This window comes from Meles meles, chromosome 17 (assembly GCF_922984935.1).
Source record: "Meles meles chromosome 17, mMelMel3.1 paternal haplotype, whole genome shotgun sequence".
In the NCBI taxonomy this organism is placed as follows: Eukaryota; Metazoa; Chordata; class Mammalia; order Carnivora; family Mustelidae; genus Meles; species Meles meles.
The window spans coordinates 63,991,471-64,016,360 of record NC_060082.1 but is presented as its reverse complement, the minus strand read 5'-3'; the positions used below and the strand labels follow the sequence as shown (position 1 = coordinate 64,016,360).

Here is a 24,890-nt window from a genome sequence, read left to right as displayed (position 1 = left end):
TCTCAGAGACTATGTCTCTGTCAAATAAATAAATAGAATCTTAAAGGAAAAAAAAAAACTAAACTAAAAAGAATTTTAAAAATCAGTGAAAAACTTCAGATGGAGAACAAGTCCCTAGGAACCTTTGGCCAATTTTAGGTATCCATGAATATAAATACAGGACTCAAAGATCCTTAGCTATGTTATGTATTAATACAAAAGGTTGCTTCAAAACAATAAAAGATCATGGCTTTAAAATTGACTTATTTTGCGGTGCCTGCGTGGCTCAGTCAGTTAAGCCTCTGCCTTGGGCTCGGGTCATGATCCCGGAGGGCCGGCTGGGCAGGCTCCCTGCTCGGGGCGGAGTCTGCTTCTTCCTCTGCCCCTCACCCCACTCTCGGTCTCTCTCTCAAATAAATAAGTAAAGATAAACTATCTTTAGAAACAATTATTGGGGCGCCTGGGTGGCTCAGTGGGTTAAAGCCTCTGCCTTCGGCTCAGGTCATGATCTCAGGGTCCTGGGATCGAGCCCCGCATCAGGCTCTCTGCTCGGCGGGGATCCTGCTTCCCCTTCTCTCTCTGCCTGCCTCTCTGCCTAGTTGTGACCTCGATCTGTCAGATAGATAAATAAAATCTTAAAAAAAAAAAAAAAGAAACAATAATTTCTTTATAGCATCTTTCAATTTCATCTTACAAAAAATTACTACACAACATCATTACTCATCAAAGTACATTCAGAAAGCACTGGATATTTCCAAATCCACCCTCAGAAGAGAATGTGGTACTAATAAGGAGATTTTTTAAAGACTTTCCTACGGGTTTCGAAAGCATCTAAAGACGTAGGCTCGCATGAACAGACAGATAACCTTGTCAAGGGAACGACTTTGCAGACATAGCTTTCCACCGGACTTAAGGCCGTGGGCATGCACGTGTCAGTCGTGTGTATTTGTTTAACAGTTAAGACCCACCCTTCCGATCAGAGCCTGCTCGGACAAGAAGCCATGTCAGATGCGGCTGTAACAGAGTAACTGCAGGTTTGGCTCTGACAGGAAGTGAAGTTTTAATCCCACTGTTCTGGACCAGATAACTCTGCCGGAGGAGGAGGACTAATCTGCGCGTGTGGGTGTGGGCGTTTCAGCAACATTCCCGGCCTCCAACGACTAGCGCCGTCGGCACCACCCCACAAGTTATGAGGCCCCAAAATGTCTCCACACATTGTCAAATGCTCCCCAGAAGGCAAAATCATCCCGCACTGGAGGACCACTATCCTAGGCTACCTAAAACAACTATTGCATGCTAATTTTACTCCTGCACGCATGGTCTCACACATTCAATTTTATAAAAGTAACAAATATGTTAAGCACTTGATATATTTATCAAATTCTTAATAACCTGCACACCCCATTCTACAGTCACCAGTGAATATAACGGCACCAGTAGACACAGACTTTAAAAAAAAAGAAAAAGACTCATCTGGTGACTAACCTATCACCAGCTAACAATTATGTTTTATGTGGTTTAACGGAAAGAACACTGAAGTTGTTAAGTGAACTATGAACTGTGAACTATCCAAGTATAGATCTTGAACCCGATATCTATCCAAAATGTCTCTTGAATCCATCATTTCTCTGCAACTTTCACAACCTTCATTTCAGCCAACATCATGACTCATCCAAAGAGCCTTCTCAGTTTCTACTCAGCTTTTACTCTAGACCCTTCCAACCCCTTCTCCATCCATCCATCCATCCACCCACCCATTCAACTAATAGTTACTGAACGTCTGCTCTATGCCAGGCATTCCACGCACTGAGAATACACAGGTGCACACAATTTTCTTACAGAACACTTTACCTACGGAAACTTAAATTCTAATATCACATATGTGGGAGGGCCTAAGAGGCAGAAAGAGGACATAGGGAAGGGTGGGCAGGAGTGGAGTCCGGTGTTACACAGAGTGGCCGGGGACAGACTCACCCGTTGTATGACGACCTGAAGGAGGTCAGGATATGGGGAAAGTATCCCAGGCAAAGAGAAGAGCAAGTACAAAGACCCTGAGGTGGCAGCATGCCCCTGCCTTTTACTGTGCGTGAAATGGGAAACCACGAGGAGCCCTGGAGCAGAGAATTGTGCTCTAACGCTTTACAGGGAAACACCGCGGGACTATGTCAAGAATAGGCTGTCGGGCCATAAGGGCAGAAGCAGAGACCAGTTAACTTACACGAGATTTAGACCAGAGTGGGGTAGTGAAGATAAGAAATGGTTAGATTTAAAGATATATTATTAATCACAAATTAATATTCTTTTTTTTTTGACAGAGAGAAATCACAAGTAGGCAGAGAGGCAGGCAGAGAGACAGGCAGAGAGAGAGGAGGAAGCAGGCTCCCCGCGGAGCAGAGAGCCCAATGCGGGGCTTGATCCCAGGACCCTGGGATCGTGACCTGAGCCGAAGGCAGAGGCCTTAACCCACTGAGCCACCCAGGCGCCCCGCAAATTCATATTCTTAAAAACATAAATGGGGTTGTGCTATTTCTCAACTCAAAAGCCCTTCAGCTGCCACTTTCTTCCCACTGCGCTTTATATAAAATGAAAAATCCTTAATATGACCTAAACAGCTCTGTAAGATCTGGTCTCTGCCTAACTTTTCCAGCGTCATCTGACTTCTCAGTAATCAAAACACATTCTGGCCACACTGACCTTTCTTTCAGGTTCTCTACTACCCCAAATTCTTTTCCATGGGGCAGGGCTTCATGCATACTGTTCTCTCAGCCTGAGAAGTGCTTCTCACTCGTGGCCTGGCTCGCATGATCCCGGGAGTGCTCACATTTCAGTTCGCAGCTTAGAAAATTCACTTCCACGAAGAGACCTTCCCCAACATGTCACTCTGAATTTGCTTTGCCCCCTTCCCCTATTATATTCTCCCCAAGTCCCCCAAAGGGCTCTTCTTTGATAGGGCCGCTCGCCCTGGTTGGTAATTACAACACCGGTTTAGTTACACTTCACGGTTAATGTGTGTCTCTCGAGACTGCGGACTATCGGGAGCGGAGACTACGTCTGTGTCACTTACCATCACGACCGCAAGGTGTGACGCAGCACCTCATACCTAGCAAGTACAAAAATCAATTTTTGAACCAACGATAATGCTTTCATCGCAGCTCTGCCAGACATCATCTTAGTCACTTAAGTTCTCAGGGCCTCAACATACTTTTCCCCCTTTTTAATCTTGTGACTATAAGAAAGTCATAGAAAACAGAGGTAATGAGACAAACAGGCCACCACGAAAGTTTTAGGAACAGTTTTCCTGAAGCAGTCAGGGAGTGGGAGAGAGAAATGAGGGAGGGCCTTGACTGTTGGGTTATTACCTTCAGACTTCATTTAGTGGCCAAATGAAGGGGTGTTGAAGGCTTTTTGAGCTTTACAATGCTGCAAGCAGAACAGCATACTTGGAAAATTAAGCTCTCGGTAGTGTATAGCTAACTGAAGAAGAATCCGAATGCAAAAATTTAATCAGAATCCAAACGCAACAAGTACTTCTGCTCTTTCTGCCATCTTGGAGCCTGTGGAGGCCTACTGGGAATAGGGCTTCTAAAATGACAATTATTTCTGAAAGGCTATGGTCCAAGGCCATTTTTGCTGGTGGTAGTGGGGTCTCCAGAACAAGAGAGAACACACAGCTCGTCCTAAAATTGAAGGTGTTCATGCTCGAGATGAAAGTGAACTCTACCTAGGCAAGAGATGTGCTTATGTGTACAAAGCAAAGCACGACACGGTGACTATGGGTGGCAAACTGAACAAAACCAGAATAATCTGGGGAAAGTAACTCATGCTCAGGGAAACTGCGGCACGGTCCCTGCCGAATTCCAAAGCAATCTCCCTCCTAAAGCCATTGGCCAGAGTCCATGTGATGCTATACCCCTCAGGGATTTAAACTTATTGAAAAGTAAATAAAGGTGTAGATTTGTTCTCTTGTATTTTTGTTAAAACAAAACAAATGCAACAATGACTTCTGACCGTGGGGAAGCCCCCAAAGTAATGCCAGTCATATAAAAAAAATTTTTTTAATTAGAATCCAACAGGTAAATAGGGCCTCAACTACTTTTAAAAGGTAGTCGAATGTAAGAACACAAATATATATTCTTTCTTGCATATTAATTAATGAAGATTCTTAGCATTATTTAATGACCAAATTAAACTTGTTTGTTTCAATTATATTTTATACAGAAAACAAAAAGGGACCAACAACGAAAAACACCTGGGATTTTCCTAGTCATTCATTACCTACCATGTAACCAGATTAATCTTCCAAAGGATGGCTCATACCATATCACTCAGAAAACTTCAGTGGCTCCCCACCGTCTACTGAATTAAGTCCAAACACCTTGGCCTGATATTTAAGACCCTCTACAAACTGACCCCAACTTACTTGCTTTTACTCCCCTATATTCTAGCCAAACTGAACTACTTTTGCTCCAACACAGCCAGCTTTTTCTGTCTCTACTAGACAGTCTCAAGCGACCACAGCTTGCTTCATACTGTTCCATCTTTCTGAAACACAATTCCACCCTCCATGCCAAATTCGCCTGTCAAAATCCTACCTTCCTATTTCAGGGCCCAGGTCACATGCGACCTCCCTCAGTCTCTTTCCAACGCCCTCAAGTACAGACCAACTTCTCCTCCTCCTGCAGACACCCACAGCCCAGTGCTGTGTAACCTGCACCATGCTTAGGTTGAATGACCTTCTCCTTATATGTCTGACCTTCCCGATTAAATCATCAATAATTTCTAGTCCTTCTTGTGAAAGAAAGATGGGTACTTATGCACACAAAATCAACAACTGTATTTATAGTTTGTAAACTGTTCTAATAAACTATGCCTTTTGAGGGCAGGAACTGTTTCTGATTCATGTTTTGTTTCTTGCAATTCTTTGAACAAAGCGTCTGTTTAAAAATCTTTGTGTAGGGGTGCCTGGGTGGCTCAGTGGATTAAGCCTCTGCCTTCGGCTCAGGTCATGATCTCAGGGTCCTGGGATCGAGCCCCACATCAGGCTCTCTGCTCAGTAGGACGCCTGCTTCCTCCTCTCTCTCTGCCTGCCTCTCTGCCTACTTGTGATCTCTCTCCCTCTCTGTCAAATAAATAATAAATAAAATCTTAAAAAAAAAAATCTTTGTGTAATAAGACTCAAAAATTTTAAGTTGAATATAAATTTGCCCCTTCTCACTCCAGTCTTGTTCACTGAGCCACATTTAAAGAAAGAACAGGGGCGCCTGGGGGGCTCAGTCAGTTAAGCATCCAACTCTTGATTTCAGCTCAGGTCATGATCTCATCAGGGTCGTGAGATCGAGCTCTGTGCTGGGCTCCATGCTCAGCTTGGGATTCTCTTTCTCTCCCTCTTCCTCTGGCCCTCCCCCACTCCTTCTCTAAACACACACACACACACACACACACACACACACACACACACAATTATTAAGCACCTGCACTGTAGTTAGCTACTGTGCTAAGAGGCAGTATAGACGATTACTAAGAACTATAAACTACCATCCCTGTCCTAAGAAGCTTATCACGATATTGTTAGGAACATAAGACAATTTCCACAGCAATCAGAAAAGTAATAAAAATGTTATCAAACAATTAAATTCTAAACTATGAATTTCAAAAGAGCTGGCATAGATAACAAGTGCCACGGAAGTCTGGAACAGGGCGACCACAGCTGGGTAGGCCAGCCTGGACGAAGAACGTTTCTGAAATGCATAGCTAGACAGGCAAGAAGAGGCAAGATTATCCAAAACAATGTGTTCCCTCAGGTTGCTCCAATAGTCATATCCTCCCTACATCTTGGTTTAAAAAATAATGACCTACAAATATACGTGCTCACTGGCCCCTTCCACTTTACACAGAAGTCCTCTATTAGCCCTCAGATGTAAAATCCAGAAATCTGAAAACACAGCATTTTCCAAAATACAAAAAAAACCCATTTTCTACATTTTCCTCACACGCAATGTAAAGGGAAATTGGGAAATCTCAAAGATGACCATTTAGGAAGCCAAATTAAATTTTAAAAACAAACTAAATAAATCTTTATGGCCCCAGCCTGACTCAGTCTAATAATTACCACCTTAAACATCAGTAACTGGACAAATTTTAGATGGGGCATAGTTGACTTGAAGTCAATATTCAACTGTTTGAGATTAGAAGAGTCACTTTTAACTCATTCAAATGAGAGAGAGCAGAGGGCGTGGTGGTTTGAAGTTGAGACCCGTGGGCCAGCCGGCCTGGGTTCACAATCCCAGCTAATCAGGCCTCCTCTGTGCCTCAGTTTATCATCTCTAAAATGAGAACAAAACACAGCTCACTCCTAGTATGGTTATGAGACACAGGAACAAATGCATCAAAGCATCAGTAATGTGTATAGTAATCGAGCACAGAGCAAGCAACCAAAAGACCGATTGTTATTATCCAAAGGAATGAAGGACACTAACTCAGTCAGGACAACCTCGGCACCAACACACTGTAACACCCCCCCTTACCCACGGAGGATGCGTTCCACCACCTCCACCGGACGCTGAAACCTCAAATAATGCAGAATCCCGATAAATGCTGTTTCCTCTTTACATACGTACATACATAACTATGATCAAGTCTCATTTAAAAATGATGCACAGTAACAAATTAACAATAACTAATAACGAAACAGAACAACTCTAACAACATGCCGCAATTGAAGTTGTAGGAACCGACTCTCGAGTATCCCACTGTACCGCACTCACATGGCGCCCTGATGATGTGGGGAGAAATGCCCACGGGATGGGGAGGCCGGAGGGCATCGGGCTACTCCTGACCCTCTGCCCAGTCAGAAGGCGCATCCATGTGCGCCTCCGGACCACAGCTGACCACGGCGAGCTGCAACCACGCAAAGCCGAACCGCAGATACAGGGGGATGATGGTAGTAAACAGAAAGTACCAGCTTCAAAAGTAAAAACCAGGCATTTCTACTGTGTCGGGGCCCAGGGTAGACTGCCCCAAAATGGGCCCCTTTGGCGTAAAGATTATTTCGAGTTAAAAGCAGTAAGAACCCAGCAGATGCAGGCAAGGCTCTCTGCCTCCCCCAACAGCCTTGATTCATTCACACTGGAAAGAAGGGCCTGCTCGGGCACTGACGTATTAACAAGGACTCCATCACCTGCATGGTGAACCACCTTGTTTCTCCAAACATATCTATTCACCTTTCTGCTGAGTCTTCTCCTTTCCTATGCTCAGGCCCGTCCCTTCTTCCTTAGCTCCTAGAAGCTTCCTGTTGCCGGTCTTCAGAATTTCATGTCTTGTGGATTCCCTGTATGTACTCTATTAAATTTAATTTTCTCCTGTTAATTTGTCTCATGTCAATTTGATTCTAAGTCCAGTTGGAAGGACCCAGAGGGAGGTCTTCCTCCCTGACACTATATATGAAATTCACATTAAAGGAAATGCAGAACCTGTGTACACATAGAAACTCAATGTATGACAGAGCTGACATTGCAGAGAAGCAGAGGAAAGGAAAAAATGTTTCAACCAACTGCACTGCAAGAACTGTAAGTCCATGAAAATGTCCTGACCTCACACCATACACAAAAGTAAATTCCAAGTTGATTTACGACCAAAAAGTAAAAAAATAAACTTTATAACTTCAAGTAAATATAAGGCATAAAAAGTATAAACCATGAAAGAAAAGGCTGTAGATCCAACAGTATTAAAATTAAAAACTTGTTACTCAAGGTCCATTTAAGAAACGCTAAGATGGAGGCCGCCTGGATGGCAGTCAGTTAAGCTTCTGACTCGTTTTCTAGTCAGGTCATGATCTCGGGGTCCTGGGACTGAGCCCCACTTCTGGCTCTGCACAGAGTCTGCTTGGCCCTCTCCCTCAAATAATTAAATAAAATCTTTTTAAAAAAATGCAAAGACAAACCACAGACTGGGAAAGGATGTTATAACACATAATACCAACAAAGGATTAGAATCCAAAAAATTTCTACAAATCAATGAAAGACAAAACAATCCAATTAAAAATGGGTTAGATATATTAACTGTCAATTCACAGAAGAGACACAGTGACCAATAAGCATATGACAAGGTGCTTATCTCATTAATAAGAAAGAAAATACAAACTAAACCCCCTATGAGATACCATTTCACAGCCACTGGGACTGGCAAAAATGAAAACTCCTTAGCAAAGATGTGGGAGCAGTGAGAACTACACCACGACGAGGAATGCAAACTGACCCAGGCACTCGGGTAACACCTAGCCAGGCTAACAACGGGCATACCCTACAACACAACACTCTCACGTCCAGTTTACGTGTGCACGTACACGTGTGCACATGCATACTCTCACCCGCGCACGCGCGCACACATACACACGTATACACACCCACACCCCTTAACAATCTCTCTCGGCACATGTACCCAAGGAGACGCACAGCAGCACTGCGTCTAAGCGCCAAGACCTGAAAACAGCAGAAATGTGCATTAATAAAAGAATGTGCCAGTTTCTAGCCTCAGCCTCCAGGCCGGGCACACTTCCTCTTGCTTTCCTATAAACCTGCTCAACTGCCGGGAGAGCAACAGTGGGCCAACCTTGCGCAGGATAAAACACGTGAAGCAGAAACCACCTCATCCTGACCCACCCAAACCGGAGCCAACTCCAGCACCTGGCCAGACACTGTGAGCAAGCCCGACCCTGATGGGCAAGTCACCTGGCTGACCACAGTCTCGTGAGCAATGAACCAGTGGTTGCTATTTTAAGTCAGTTAAGTCTGGGGGCTTGTCACAAAGTGACAGATAACAGATACACAAATGGATTAAAGCAATACATATTAATGTGAATAAACTGGACAAATAATACTACATGTAAAAAGCTGCACAAAAATCTCTTATCAAACATACATATGTTTTAAAAGCATTGTGTAGAGTTGCTCTACATACGTATGAAGAATGATGTTACCTGCAGGTTTGGAGAAAGAAAGACGCCACTGGGGAGAGGTACACAGGGGCTTCAAGCTCCCCAGAGAGACCCTCCCTAAAATCTCAAACCTCCCAATACACCCTGTTCCATATTCCCTTCTCGGCTTTATTTTTCTACTAAGCACTTAACATCAGCTAATTCCATAAAAGCAGGGATTTGTACTGTGTTTGTAGCTCCCAGAATAATGACTGGAGCCTTCTAGTTTAAGGCTCCCAGGTAACGATAATCTCTACCCCCGACGGGAATCGCGGCCATGGCCACAGCTGAGGGCAGGAGCTGGCAACCTACAGGCTGCAGCCAGATCTGCCCTCCTACCTGTTTCATGCGGTCCGCAGGCGAAGAAGAGTCTTTACGGAAGAACATTTCAATTGATTTGATAACAGAGAACACTAATTTTGAGCCCCAATTAAGTGAAATGTTATCCGCCCCCCCCCAATAATTCTATTATTCTCATTAACAGACCTATATCAGAGACGCCTGGGCGGCTCAGTCATGATCCCAGCGTCCTGGGATGGAGTCCCACGGCAGGCTCCCTGCTCAGTGGGGAGCCTGCTGCTCCCTCTGCCTGCTGCTCCCCCTGCTTGTGCTGACAGTTAAATAAATAAAATCTTTAAAAAAAATAAACCTATATCACAAAAATTTTTACTTAATTATTGTATTTTGAATTTCAGTAACTAGAAATACCGGAAAATGTTTTTTTCTCTTATTATAGAAATATCTACATTTTAAAAAAGAATCTGTATCATATTCTTGAAATGCCTCAAAGCTTAAAATATCTACCATCTGGCCCTTTACAGAAAAGGTTTGCCAGCCTCTAATTAAGAGCAACAGCCATGGTGAATCCTGTGGAAATTTAGGCAGGTTCTTAAACTCCCCATGCTTTAGTTTCCCTATCTGTTATCTATCTAAAAGAGTTGTTAGAAATAATAATAGAAGTAAAAATATATACATATATAAAATATATACAGTGTATATTTTATACATATATAAAATACATAGAACAAACTAGACCACTAGGAAAGGCTCAATAAATACAGGATATTATTATTAGTGAGGAAAAAACAAAAACAAAACAAAAAAAGTAAACAAAGAAAACACAATTATACAATGATTTGCAACTTACGGTAAGTGCTATGAAGGAAATAAAGGACAGAGATAGGTAACAGCCAGGATACCAAAAAGTGAAGGAAATAAAGGACAGAGATAGGTAACAGCCAGGATACCAAAAAGTGCCTAAGGATCACATTCAGAAAAGGAATGAATACGAAAGAAATATGATGGGGAGGAGTTGCTGATTCTTGTTCCCAAAGCCACGGCCCCAAGAGATGGAGACAGACCCAAGCCATGAGAAACAGCAAAAAATGAGGTCCATTCTGGGGCACCTGAGTAGCTCAGTGGGTCAAGCATCTGCTTTTGGCTCAGGTCATGATCCCCGAATTCCAGGATCAAGCCCTGCACTGGGCTCCTGGCTTACTGGGGAGTCTGCTTCTCCCTCTAACCCTCTCTGCTCTCGTTCTCTCTCTCTCTCTCTCTCTCTCTCAAAAAAGAAAAGAAAATCCTTTCACACGAGGTGAAGCCCTTCTGCGGTCACCTCTGCAGCTACGGCACACCTGGAGACAGCAGAGCCAGCTGATGAAAAGTGGAGCGTGAGAACCAACGTGCCTGTGTTCATCTCAGGTCCAGTATTTATGGCTTAGCTCTGAAACCTCGGGCAAGGTATTTAACCTAAATTTCAGGACTTCTCTTCTGTAAAACGACGGTTAAAAACACCATCTGCATCCCAAGACTCCTGTGCGCTGAGAGGGTAACACAGCTACGCCCACGGAGCAACACACGATGGTATCATTACGACCAGTCACCGGAGTCTCATCTCACCGGATCCCTTAGTATTTCCCAAAAAGCCAATCATGTGTAGTCTGCATTTTCCATTTTCTCCAATACTCTTCTGCCTCAGATAGTGCTTAATAAAGCTTTTGTTTTATTTCTCAGCCAATTTCTTTAGATTTGAAGCTATTATATATATATCCTTAGCCCTATATATTTGTAACATTTCCAACGGAAAATCGATACTGGGGCTCACAAAAAAGATATTTTTCTAGGGGAAAGAACTATAGTAACTGACATTGGACCAAACTGCCATCTACTTCTCATCATTTGGACATAGGTGTATATAATGTTACTGTAGTGCTCTTCCTCGTTCTTATTTTCCATAGAACAAATAGAAGAGAGCCCATGCCTCAAAAGAGGTTGTTTTTGTCATCTTTCTCATGCTCACAGGAGCATCTGCTGGTTTTTCTGCTTCAAGCAAAGGAAAAGTAGTGCCGACGTCAGATTTAAAGTGAGGCCGTGTGATGCCCGAAATGAGACATGACCCCAGCACTACCTACTCTCGTACGAAACAATAACGGCTCCCTGCAGGACACAGTCCCCAGCTCACCGGCCCAACTTAATAACAATCTTATCACCAGAAGTACGCTGAGCAACAGATGGCATCAGGAAGCGGCTGTTATAAATTTAGGAACAAAATTAAAGGTCCTAGGGAGACATTTTCCACAAGCGCATCCAGACAGTGAAAAGGCACTGCCACATTCAAACAGGATTTTACTGCTTTGTAAGTATCTCTCTCCCTGAAGCAACTCAAAATTATGACTGCCTCAAAATAAAGATTTGTGTAGCTGTAACCAGTGTACCCAGACCCTAATACATCAATAGATACGCACTGAGGCGCTTCGGAGCAGAAAGTCATTGTACTGCTGTATCCCGAAGAGTTTTTCCAATACCATCACCAAAAGTGGGGGAGGGGGGCACATCTCTCCCTTTATCCACAGGCAGCTCATCAAAAGACCATCACTTTTTTAAAACTCTCCTGTTAGCATAAGTTAGATAATGTGGTATAAAACCACTGAGTTGGACATCCGAGATCTGAATTCCAGTCTCGCTATTACTTGTCAGATGACCGATCTCTATCAAGTCACTTAATTTCCGTTGTTTTCAGCTTAGGAACTCAAAGTTATTTGATGTGAATATGCTCACCAACTCTTCAGCTAAAAATTCTTGTTATTTCCACCATTTATTCTCCTGTCTCAACAACGACAAATCACTATCATTTCTCTATCAGTTAAGGATCCCATCAATTTCAACGCACAGGAAACCTATCACGAACAGGTAAGTTAAAAAAGGGGGTGGGGGGTGGCCCAAGTGACTGGAATAGCCAGAAGGAGACCAGACAACCCACCCTTGAGCAGCATCTCCAAGGCCTGATTCCTCCGTCTCCGTATCCCTCTCCCTCTTTCCCTCCTTCCCCCTCAATGTGTCTCTCTTCTTACTCCGACTCACTCTTCGCCACGCGGTACTGGCTAACTGCAGCCGCCCTTGCCCTTCGTGGGCCTGGGTTTAGGCTCAGCGAGGATACTTCCTCCCATTTTGCTCCAGCAACAACAGAAGCTGCAGCTGCCTTCACTTGAGAAACTGCCGCCCAATCACTGGCCTGGGGGAACACAACGTAAATGCCAGAGCGGAGTCCGCACCACGCATTAGGCAGGAGCTGAGAGGGGGAAGGAGTGTGACGCTTCACACGAAACAGATGTTCTTTACACCTTCTCCCACCCAAGGTAAATCCCTCCACTGAGGCCCCAAGGCATCTCTCTCCCTCATCAGCTACATCCCCACCATCTTCTTCTAAAACTTCATGAGCCTTTAAACCTTCCCTTCGATATCCCGCCCATCACTCACACTCTCCATCCACGGGAAAAATCACCTTCTCCTCATTTCCTAAATCCAGTCAGTCACAGATTCTCCAAGACTCCACCTCCTCAGCTTCTTTTTCAGTCTTCTTCCCCCCCAGCTGCTCGCACCCCCTTCCCTGCGCGCCGGCCTCCCTCCCTCCGCTCCCAACGAGGTGCTCAGACTGTATCCAACCCATCGCCCACCTCCGGTCTCCACCACCCCAAACTCCATGTTCCATACCGTCACCTGTATCTTTCCAAAGTTCACATCCAATCTTACTCTCCCTTCTTTACACTTTGTTTTTTCTTTTTTTAAAAGACTTTTTAATGTCTCCTTGTTTCTGGCAGTATAAAAACTGTCTTATTTTTTACCATCTTCACCTTATAGTTTAATCACGTCAATTACTGCAATTTCCAAAACTTAATCAGTTATTTCTTACCAGTCTTTTTGCGCACCTTGCTCTCCAGGTCGGAATTTGCCTGGGCTACTCTGCGGCTTCAAGGGGTTCCCTTAACTCTAAACCAGTTGGGAGAACAAGACTCAGCTAAGGTGTCTCCACTTGTACGAAACCTCTCCCGAGGTACCTGCTAGGACTTCCTTCCTTGTGCCCTCACAACACCCAGTACAGCTCTCGCGCACAGCACCCGTAGGATCTACTGCACTCACATATTTGCAGGTAGATATAACTCTCAAAAGCAAACAGGCTTTAGCATCATCCGAAAAGCTCTAAAACACAGACGCCTGGAACCTACACCACACCAGACACACCAAAGCGGAGTTCGGGCCCAGGCCTGTGCACTGTGAAAAAGCTTCAGGGCAGTTAACATTACCTGCCCCATCTCTCCAGGCAAAAACCACTTACAGGTGATAATCTACCTGAGGAAAACAATTCCTATTAAATATATCCAGTCCTTCAAACTGTTCCTGACAGTAGGGAAACAATAAACGTTATGGAATGATACAGAATGTAAATCTTACACGTCACTGTGAATTAGTTACCAAAAATCACTCAATGGAAGAAAATTACCATAACATACCATCTTCAGGCATTCCAACTAAATAAAAATTTTTATACACTGGGTGAGGGGGATGAGCAAAAAGACAGATGAAAAAAAACTCCCTGAACCATGTTTTTCTCTGATAATCAAAAACGAACGTTGTCCTGTATGCTCAGTTGCTGAAGCCAAGAACCAATGTTTCTAACTTCAGCTTCAAGGTCCTCTATGATCAGGAGTACTTGTTGTTTTTTAATGATGAATAAAACTAATACTGTCTTCTGCATTAGCTTTCTACGCAGCAGAAATCAAGATATATGCGGAACACAGCTCTACTATGAATTATAATTAAATACTCAAACAATCACTTCCTATGTCAAATCCAATTTAATAAATATTTCCTGCCTACCTTCAGGGCCAAACACTAGTTTCGGTATATTAAGAAGAAGAACAAGAGGCTCGGCGGCTTCGCTCAGGGAGCTGAGACTCAGGTACATGGTAGCTAAAGAATGTTATGGTGCTCAAATTCTCACTAGCCAGAAGTGAGACTACTAAGTGTTTTATCTCTATTCCATTATAACCTTTAAGTTAGATCAATATCCTTATCTTATAAAATGTTTTTAAAAGAACACTAAGGCATTTTCCTGGTTTGAAGTGGATTATCCAAATTTTTTCTCTTGAAAAAAAGAGTTGCCTTATTTTTTTTCTAGCTGCATCATAAAAAAGGGAGCAAATAGGAAAAAATGAAGTGATACAGCAAAGAAATTTCCTTCAGCCAGTATTTTCTATTCTTTTCCACACTGAGATAAACAAACCGAGCATCAAGTTAAAAAGAAAAAAAAAAATCTAAGAGGAAATTTATTTCTTTAAAATAAAAAAATCCTTAGGGTGCCTGTGTGGCTCAGTCGTTAAGCGTCTGCCTTCTGCTCAGATCATGATCCCAAGGTCCTGGGATCGAGACCCACATGGGGCTCCCTGCTCAGTGGGAAGCCTGCTTCTCCCTCTCCCACTTCCCTGCTTGTGCTCCCTCTCTCGCTACGTCTCTCTCTGTCAAATAAATAAAATCTTTAAGAAAAAATTAAATAAAATTTTAAAATCCTTAATATAAAGGCACCTGGGTAGCTCAGTCAGTTAAGCATCAGACTCTTGATTTCGGCTCAGGTCATGATCTCAGGGCCCTGGATGGAGCCCTACAACTGGCTTCCCTCTCAGTGCAGAGTCGGCTCACCCCCTCCCTCTGCCCACACTCCCACCCTTGTGCTGGCTCTCACTCACACGCTCTTGCTCTCTCTCAAATAAATAAAATACTTAAAAAAAAAAAAACAAAAACCCTTAATATAGTTCCAAGATTCACTCTGGGGGAAAAAAAAGAACTAGAAAAATAAAGGATGAAACATGTTAGTGGGGGAAAAAATGACACCTTGTTGTATAAGAGAGTTAGTAAATTCTGAGAGGCTACAAAATGACACTTTGTTGTACAAAGGAGTAAATTCTCAGAGGCTACAGACTCTCGGGCTGATGAGAAATAAAAGCATAATTCAAACCATTAAAAGTGAGTACTACAGGTTTCCCTTCTGAAGTGAGACTCTTGGCCTCGTAAGTGATGATCAAGTTTGTCCGAGTTTCAGACATATTTCATTAGCAAACTCATCATAACGGGCTCTTTGGGCCAGTCCACTTAAAAATATGCATTGTAATGAACACCATACTGCAATAAAACAAGGCCATTTCTTAAAAACCCGAAGGCCCAATTAGATTATGTAAATTTGAATTAAATATATACATAAATCAGTCAATACCCAAAGCTCCTGGCAAAATGCCAGCCAGCAGTCTTTGGCATAAGAAACATTAGAAATGCCATCCTAGAGGGATATGTGCCTTTTTCCTCTAGTGCCAAAACACATCAGACTGAAAGCTATAAACTAGTCACCCTGTAGACGCTGCTATGAGCAAGGAAACCACCCAATGCAGCTACACTGAGAAGATCATCTTCACCTTTTCTATTGGCCAGAAATACTCATTTGGGCACTTGTGGCTCAGTTATGAACATTCTTGCATTCGGAGTTTGCAAAAAAAGTAAAAAACCAAATCTAATAAAAGCTGTAACTTAAGAAAGAGAAATTAAGGAGTCAATCCATTTACAATTGCACCCCAAACCATAAGATACCTAGGAATAAACCTAACCAAAGAAGCAAAGAATCTATACTCAGAAAACTATAAAGTACTCATGAAAGAAATTGAGGAAGACACAAAGAAATGGAAAAGTGTTCCATGTTCCTGGACTGGAAGAACAAATATTGTGAAAATGTCTATGCTACCTAAAGCAATCTACAAATTTAATGCAATCTCTATCAAAATCCCATCCATTTTTTTCAAAGAAATGGAACAAATAATCCTAAAATTCATATGGAATCAGAAAAGATCTCAAATAGCCAAAGGAATATTGAAAAAGAAAGCCAAAGTTGGTGGCATCAGAATTTCGGACTTCAAGCTCTATTACAAAGCTGTCATCATCAAGACAGTATGGTACTGGCACAAACACAGACACATAGATCAATGGAACAGAATAGAGAGCCCAGAAATAGACCCTCAACTCTATGGTCAACTAATCTTTGACAAAGCAGGAAAGAATGTCTAATGGAAAAAAGACAGCCTCTTCAATGAATGGTGTTGGGAAAATTGGACAGCCACATGCAGAAAAATGAAATTGGACGATTTCCTTACACCACACATGAAAACAGACTCAAAATGGATGAAGGACCTCAATGTGAGAAAGGAATCCATCAAAATCCTTGAGGAGAACACAGGCAGCAACCTCTTCGACCTCAGCTGCAGCAAATTCTTCCTAAGAACATTGCCAAAGGCAAGGGAAGCAAGGGCAAAAATGAACTATTGGGATTTCATCAAGATCAAAAGCTTCTGCACAGCAAAGAAAACAGTTAACAAAACCAAAAGACAACTTGACAGAATGGGAGAAGATATTTGCAAACAACATATCAGATAAAGGGCTAGTATCCAAAATCTATAAAGAGCTTAGCAAACTCAACACCCAAAGAATAATCCAATCAAGAAATGGGCAGAGGACATGAACAGACATTTCTGCAAAGAAGACATCCAGATGGCCAACAGACACATGAAAAAGTGCTCCACATCACTCGGCATCAGGGAAATACAAATCAAAACCACAATGAGATATCACCTCACACCAGTCAGAATGGCTAAAATTAACAAGTCAGGAAATGACAGATGCTGGCAAGGAGAAAGGGGAACCCTCCTACACTGTTGGTGGGAATGCAAGCTGGTGCAACCACTCTGGAAAACAGCACGGAGGTTCCTCAAAAAGTTGAAAATAGAGCTACCCTATGACCCAGCAATCGCACTACTGAGTCTTTACCCTAAAGATACAAATGTAGTGATCTGAAGGGACACGTGCACCTGAATGTTTATAGCAGCAATGTTCACAACAGGCAAACTATGGAAAGAACCTAGATGCCCAACAACAGATGAATGGATAAAGAAGATGTGGTATACATATACAATGGAATACTATGCAGCCATCAAAATAAATGAAATCTTGCCATTTGCGATGACGTGGATGGAACTAGAGGGTATTATGCTTAGCGAAATAAGTCAATTGGAGAAAGACAACTATCATATGATCTCCCTGATATAAGGAAGTGGAGATGCAACGTGGGAGGTTTGAGGGGTAGGAAAAGAATAAATGGAACAAGATGGGATCGGGAGGGAGACAAACCATAAGAGACTCTTAATCTCACAAAACAAACTGAGGGTTGCTGGGGGGAGGGGGGTCAGGAGAGGGTGGTAGGGTTATGGACATTGGGGAGGGTATGTGCTATGGTGAGTGCTGTGAAGTGTGTAAACCTGGCGATTCACGGACCTGTACCCCTGGGGATAAAAATACATTATATGTTTATAAAAATAAAATAAAATAAAAATCTGCAACTTAACTACACAATTACACAGAATACAGATAATTATCTGGTTAGTGCTCTCAAATGATCGACAGTGGAGTTTATTATGGTGCTAGTTCTCCTTCATGGTGAGAAAAAATTAACCCTGGAAATAGATCTGGGGATCTCAGGTCCCCCTACAAAATTTCGTTATTAGCCATTCCTGCATGGGCTTCTTCAATATGGAACACTATACAGGAATTAAATTTGGATAGCACTTTGGAAAAGTGCACATGAATTTCTCAAGTCTTTCAGGGAGGAACTGGTGGGGACTGCTGCTTCGTGGGTGTATCCCATGAAGAAACTGCAAACATCTGTGCTTCTCCTCATCTGCAAAGACACAACACATGAAACCTGAACCACTGGTTCTAAATATAGACTCTCTGGAGATCTGTTCAGATAATCCTAATAGCAAACAGGATGGCCTTTATTTGTAGAAGCATCCAGAAGGATCTTGTTATGACATAAAAAGATAAGAAAACACATTTAAAAAATGGAGAAAATTGCCAACCCTTAGAAAAGAAATATATCTGACTTAAATAATCAGTGTATCCAGAAGAAACAGGAAAAGTTTAGTATTATCTTATGTCATATCTATTTTCCCATCCTTGTCTCTTAATGACAAAATCCAGAAAATCATTTTACACTATACATCATGAAGCCTGTCACACCATTTATTCAGTGATGACAAAAATGGTAGGGTGTCTTCACTCGTTTTGCAAAGCCTATTATGTCAAGCAGGAAATACCCTACGGTCAGGACAGAAGCTCAGGCTGTCAAACCAGGAGAACGTCTAAGAGGTATGATCTTTTAATGGAAAAATGTTATTTTCCTAGTACCTGAAATGGAGAAAACATGAAAGAAAATCAAAATTAAAATTTCCCACTAACATTAGTTAAAATCTCTCTCTAAACTCCTTTTCTCTCCATACTCAGGAAAATATTGATAAATACTGGCTCTAATTTTCTGAGGGACAAATGAATCCACGATTAGTTTTAAAGCTAAAAACCTCATAGTCTGCTCATATTTTCTTAAAATAGGTCGCTCTTTCACACACACATCAATCTATTACCTGAAACTGTTGGGTTGGTTAAACATCTTTACTGATCTCCTAAGGGACACAGTTCTGAAGCTACTAAAATAACATTAATTATTTTTACAGAATCCTAGCAAAATAAAGTCTGTGTATGTGTATTCATTTTTAATCTAATCTAAACATAAGTAGGAAAGGTAACAAAATTTGAAGAAATAAAATAACTTACAATAAAAGTAGACAGGGTGTTATTAAGATATATTTTTAAAATAATGCCACAGTGCACCAGAAAACTGAGCCTCAGTTTCCTCACCTGTAAAATGGGGATATAATTATAATACCTATGTAATAGGGTGGTATGAAAATGAAAGGCGTTAATACACAGAACATACTTGGAATGGTGACCGGAGCATAATAAGCAATATATGGAATGTTAGCTATTCTTCTGGCTAAAAACTTAAAATGCTAGTTAGATGTTCTCATTTTCAGTCCACAATATAGTGGACTTCCCTGACCCCCATATTCCCAACCTAATTTCTACTAGCCTTCTGGATCCTCTTGGACACATCTCCCCTGGCTCTTCCTCTCCCTCCTCCATGTTAAACACCTGGGTTAAGTGAGTCTCTTAAGTGAGTTAAGTGAGTCTCTTAACCCACTGAGCCACCCAGGTGCCCCGATACTTTAAAAAACAAAAAAAAAATGATGCAAGGCGTATAGAGAATTCTCAAAAATAACATTGCATATAAAAGTAAGCTGTTAGGGGTGCCTGGGTGGCTCAGTGGGTTAAAGCCTCTGCCTTCCACTCAGGTCATGATCCCAGGGTCTTGGGACCCAGCCCTGCATCCAGCTCTCTGCTCACCAGGGAGCCTGCTTCTCCTCCTCTCTCTGCCTGCCTCTCTGCCTAGTTGTGATCTCTCTCTGTCAAATAAATAAATATAATCTTTAAAAAAAATTTTTTTAAAAGGAGCAACACCTGATTTTTATTAGCCCATGAAAACAGACAAAACTCTTGACAGAAGAAACTATCAACAGGAAAGCAAAAGGGAAATAAAAAATTGGATCTTCTTGTTTTCCACATAGTGCTAGGAGATACAGAAATCACTAAACTTCAATATTTTTAAAAAGTCACTAAATAAAAGCAAACATTTTACTTGGAAATCTAAAATCTGGAGTCTTCTTTTAACTATAAGACCTTGGGTCAAGAATTTAACTCCTCTCTAAATGAGGGAGGAGAGTCTTAGATCTCTTCCAGATCTAAAAAGTCTAGACATTTTCTTCTATTTATTCCTTATTAAATAAATTTTAGGTGCTGCTTCCCCCCAACAACTCCTCTCATTAGGGAGGTGCCATGGTTACGTGGCTCCACGTGCAGCTACGGAGATCAAAGTCAAGGGTCTGTACCCTGGCTCTGCCTCCTATTAGCCCATTTCCTCGTCTATAAAACACAGCAGTGATAACAGTACCTATCTTCATAAGGTTACTTTAATTCACATTTTGATCCACTGAGCACGGAGCCTGATGCCAGGCTCAATCCCAGGGCCCTGAGATCATGATCTGAGCCGAAGGCATACGCTCAACCCACTGAACCACCCAGGGGCCCCCAAGAAATACCTTTTAGATTCTAAATGTCTGAACAAAGTTTTGCTTTTCTTGAGGAATAGAACGCTGCTGTACCCTGACCCCCAACCTCCCCAAGCAAAGTTCAGAACTTTGAACATTTTTTTCTTTGCTCTAGCCAGTAGGATTCTTAGCAGCAAATTATGCGTTAGTTTAATAACTACATACTTACATTCTAATTTATGCTTGTTTTCATCTTCTTCTATTTCTTGCACATACTCTAGAAAGGATATATGAACTCGGTGGTCAGCCCGAGAAAAACAAAGTTCTGTCCTTTGCTACGACTGACGTACATTAGCACTGTCACTAGAAGGCTTTCCCAAACCAAAAATCTAACTGTATTTCATATTCTGAAATGAAACACAGTTTTTTAAAGATTTTATTTTTAAGTAATCACTATACCCATTGTGGGGCTCAAAATTACCATCTTCAGACCAAGAGTCATAAACATTTTAAAGCATCTTTCCAGGGGCGCCTGGGTGGCTCAGTGGGTTAGAGCCTCTGTCTTCGGCTCAGGTCATGATCTCAGGGTCCTGCGATCAAGCCCCGCATTGGGCTCTCTGCTCTGCAGGGAGCCTGCTTCCTCCTCTCTCTCTGCCTGCCTCTCTGCCTAGTTGTGATTTCTCTCTGTCAAATAAATAAAATATTAAAAAAAAAAAAAAAGAGGTACATTAAAAAAAATAAAGCATCTTTCCAGGGGTTCCTACCTGGCTCCCTCAGTCAGAAGAGCATGCAACTCTTGAACTCAATTCTCAAAGAGAAGGAATTTTGCGTAATAATTTTTTTTTAATATTTCCTTTAATTGACAGAGAGAAATCACAACTAGGCAGAGAGGCAAGCAGAGAGAGAGGAGGAAGCAAGCTCCCTGCGGAGCAGAGAGCCCGATGTGGGGCTCGATCCCAGGACCCTGGGCTCATGACCTGAGCCGAAGGCAGAGGCTTTAACCCACTGAGCCACCCAGGCGCCCCTTGCGTAATAATTTTTAAATGGTTGCTAAAATGTTCCAGACAAATTCCAATATGGCTAATCCATTATAGGACCCAAATAATTTCTAAAAATTGTGATAGATTTTATTGTGAAACTGTGTGTATCAATCACTTAGAATGAACAAGATTATTCACATCCATTCCTTTTTAAATGGCAAGATTCATCACAGCTTTGGTAATTCATTCTCTCTCTACCCCAATGCAGGGCATCTTAAGACATTTTGAAGACAGACAGAACCTTCTTCATCATGGCCCCATTTACCAGATAAAGAAATTTTTGCCCCTAGAGATTAAGACCACTGAAGTAACAGTGGCAAATGGGGAGTGGAACCTCGTCAAAATCTGGCTGAGAAGGCAAGCACTCTGGCTTCTCAGGTCCCGCAGGATAACGCAGGATAACGCAAATGTTGGTAGATGCTATTTCTCCTCTGTCGGTCAGGTACCCTAATTACCTGCATTCTCTCCTCCTACCAACGACATGAAGTTTCAGTGACTGGGACAAAATTGTGCTTTGTGTTCTCAAAGCCGGTATGACAAATTTCAGAGATGTTCCAGCTTTTACAACATCTGCTATTCTTCCTGTTATGTCTGTGTCCTTTCCTAAAAGATGTTGCTAGAAAACCGCTTTGTAAGAAATATGTAATACTTATTTATCCCTCTCTTCAGAAAATGATATACATAAAAATCAGAGGCTTTCCTCATTTCATTTTCACTTGGCAGGCCCAAGATCGGACTCCCAAAAAATACCTTTTTAAGGAAGGGATTATTTCCCGGACATGGTCTACCAATTTAGTATGTCTAGATTAGCAGTTCTCTAACTTTTTTTTTTTAATTTTAGGGCCCCTTTACAACCTTAAAGATTACTGAAGCCTCCATGGCAGGCAGATTTCTAAGCTGGCCCCAAACGAGCCCAACTCCTGCTGCGAGCGCCTTTGTGCAGCGCCCCCCGGAGTGTGGGCTCCTAGTGACCTGCTTCTAAGAGAACAGGGCGAAGATGGACTGGGACTTCTGTAATGAGGTTACAATGGCTGTGACTTCTGTCCAACACTCCTTTCTTGACCCCTGAACAACATGGCTTTGAACTGAGTGGATCCACTTACACACGGATCTTTGTTTGTTTTGAAGAGTTGACAGCAAAAACACGTGGCATTTGTTTACAAGTGCCCACTAGTCTCCACAGGACTGACTTAGGTACGTGGTACAGGGATCACACCTGCTGCCCTTTAAGTACTGGGGAGGCCATCAGCAGCTCCTGGGGGCCCCCAAGTGCTAAGTGGCTGGTAGGCAGGATGCTGGGCTGACGCAGAAGAATGTGCCCAAGGGAAGGGTTTGCACTGAGCAGGGGAGCCCCACTCCCCACCCCAGTCCTCCCTGCTGTGGAACAGGGTGGCTGTGGATTTGGGGCCCCTTCCAGCAAGGCCTCAATCCCTGCGCGCTGCGGTACCCCAGTCTGGAGGTCTCCCAGAAGCCAGCATGTTAATGTGCAGCCGAAGCTGCCAATGGCCATGGGCCAGTGGTATCCCTCCAGGCAGACGGGGCTGTCTGGGAGCCCTTGTCGCGTCAGGCTGCCCTGCAGCTGCCCCTGCTGAGCTGAGGCCACCAGTGGCTGCAGAACATTGCTATTCCCCAGCCGGGGCCCCTCACTCCTGTCCTGGCCCGACCCACCTATATGCAGAGTTTTTCTCAATAAATATCCGTACGGTACTGTAAATGTGTTTTCTCTTCCCTAGAATTTTCTTTTCTCTAGCTTATTTTATTCTGAAAATACAGCATATAATACACATAACATATAAAATACACGTCAATCAACTGTTTATATTTCCAGTGAGGCTTCCAGTCAACAGGTAGGCTACTAGTAGTTAAGTTTTGGGGGAGGCAAAATTATTGGGGGGAGGGGCAGGGTTAGGCACCTAGCCCACAGGGTTTTCGAAGGTCAACAGTACACTCTCTAGCTTTTTTTCTCTTAAGATTTTATTTATTCGTTTGAGAGAGAAGCAGATTCCCTTCTGGGCCCAGAACGGAATCTGCTACTCTCCCTCTGCCCCTCCTGCCACTCACGCGCGCACACTTGCTGTCTCTCTCTGGAATGACTCTTTTTTTTTTCTTTTTTTTAAGATCTTATTTATTTGAGAGAAAGAGAGAGAGTGTGCATGAACAGGAGGCTGGGGGCAGAGGGAGAGGGAGAAACAGGCTCTCCGCTGAGCCAGCCGGGGCTGACGCGGGGCTCGATCCCAGGAAGGGCCCTGGGATCATGGCCTGAGCTGAGCTGACGGCAGGCGCCCAACTGACTGAACCACCCAGGCGCCCCTGGAATAAATCTTTAAAAAAAAATAAAATGGAAAATAAAAAAAAAAAAACCTACTTTGCAAAGAATAAAAATTATGTAACACTAAACATGTTGTTGACTTTGTTTTATTTGCTATGGAAAAATTTTGTCTTCCACAGTTTACAACATTTTATAATCAAAGGAGCCTTTTTTTTAATATGGACAATCATTTGCTTTGTATGTTTGTAACTTTGTATGACACATTAAAAATTATAGCACTTTTTTACACTTGCGTTTTTATCAGGAGGTTCCAAGTCATTGTAAGATCTGAAAATAGTAAGAAGAAAGAGCTTATATAAATTAATAGGTTCTGGGGTAGGAAAAATTTTTGGATTCCAATTGCTAGGCAATGTGCTCAGCAATTTATGTACATCATTACATTTAATCTTAAACATAGGTATGTAAGGAAGGATTTTTACAGGTAAATTCTCAGAGCCAAGTTTCTTTCTTTCTTTTAGGTGCCTAAAATAATGTCTGACACATCATAAGCATGAAATATCTGCTGAAGAAAGAAACTTACTGGTGAGGTATTCAAACATCAATTTGTCAGACTCTTGGGCCAGTATTCTTAATTACCACACAGTAATGCCTCACGTTAAAATACAAAGTAGAGATGAAAGCAGAAGCAGGCGATCATAAGTTACATAGAGGCAGTCAAGAATAACGGATCCGTCTCAACTCAGAGAATTCCTCAAGATTCAGCTCAAAGAAAAAAAGCACTTAGGGGCGCCCGGGTGGCTCAGTGGGTTAAGCCGCTGCCTTCGGCTCAGGTCATGATCTCAGGGTCCTGGGATCGAGTCCTGCATCGGGCTCTCTGCTCAGCGGCGAGCCTGCTTCCCTCTCTCTCTCTCTCTCTGCCTGCCTCTGTGTCTACTTGTGATCTCTATCAAATAAATAAATAAAATCTTTAAAAAAAAATAAATAAGCAGGACTGATACACCATTTTCTGAATTGTTTATTCGTGTAGAGATACATTTATCCTATCCAAAGCAGGAATCATAAATATATTACTGCATCTGAGTTTCATTTCACAGCAAAACAATTAGTACAAACTCATGAAGATACTCCATTTTTTTGGTTACTCTGCTAATGAAAACAAGTAACAATTCCAAATATGAAAAGTTGGGTCCTCATAAACCAGTTAAGTTGCGGCTCCTCATCTGGATTAATTTTACATAAAGGGTACATAAGTAAACGTTAAGCTACAGGAAAAAAGCATCCATTTGCTTTTCTCATCTACCTCAGGACAAAATCGAGTCAAT

General features: G+C 42.4%; 1 protein-coding gene across 5 annotated transcripts in view; it reads right to left on the bottom strand.

The window, feature by feature from the left end:
- The window catches only part of POU2F1 (POU class 2 homeobox 1), a 179,583-nt gene that overhangs the window by 130,505 nt on the left and 24,188 nt on the right, over positions 1 to 24,890 (bottom strand). Inside the window, exon 1 of one of the 5 annotated variants that reach the window (XM_045982522.1) lies at positions 20,741 to 20,833. The exons of the other annotated variants lie outside the window; for them this stretch is intronic. The gene's annotated coding sequence lies outside the window, so the exon portion shown is untranslated. Of the gene's footprint in view, positions 1 to 20,740; positions 20,834 to 24,890 lie in introns of those variants that run through there. 5 annotated transcript variants of the gene reach the window in all.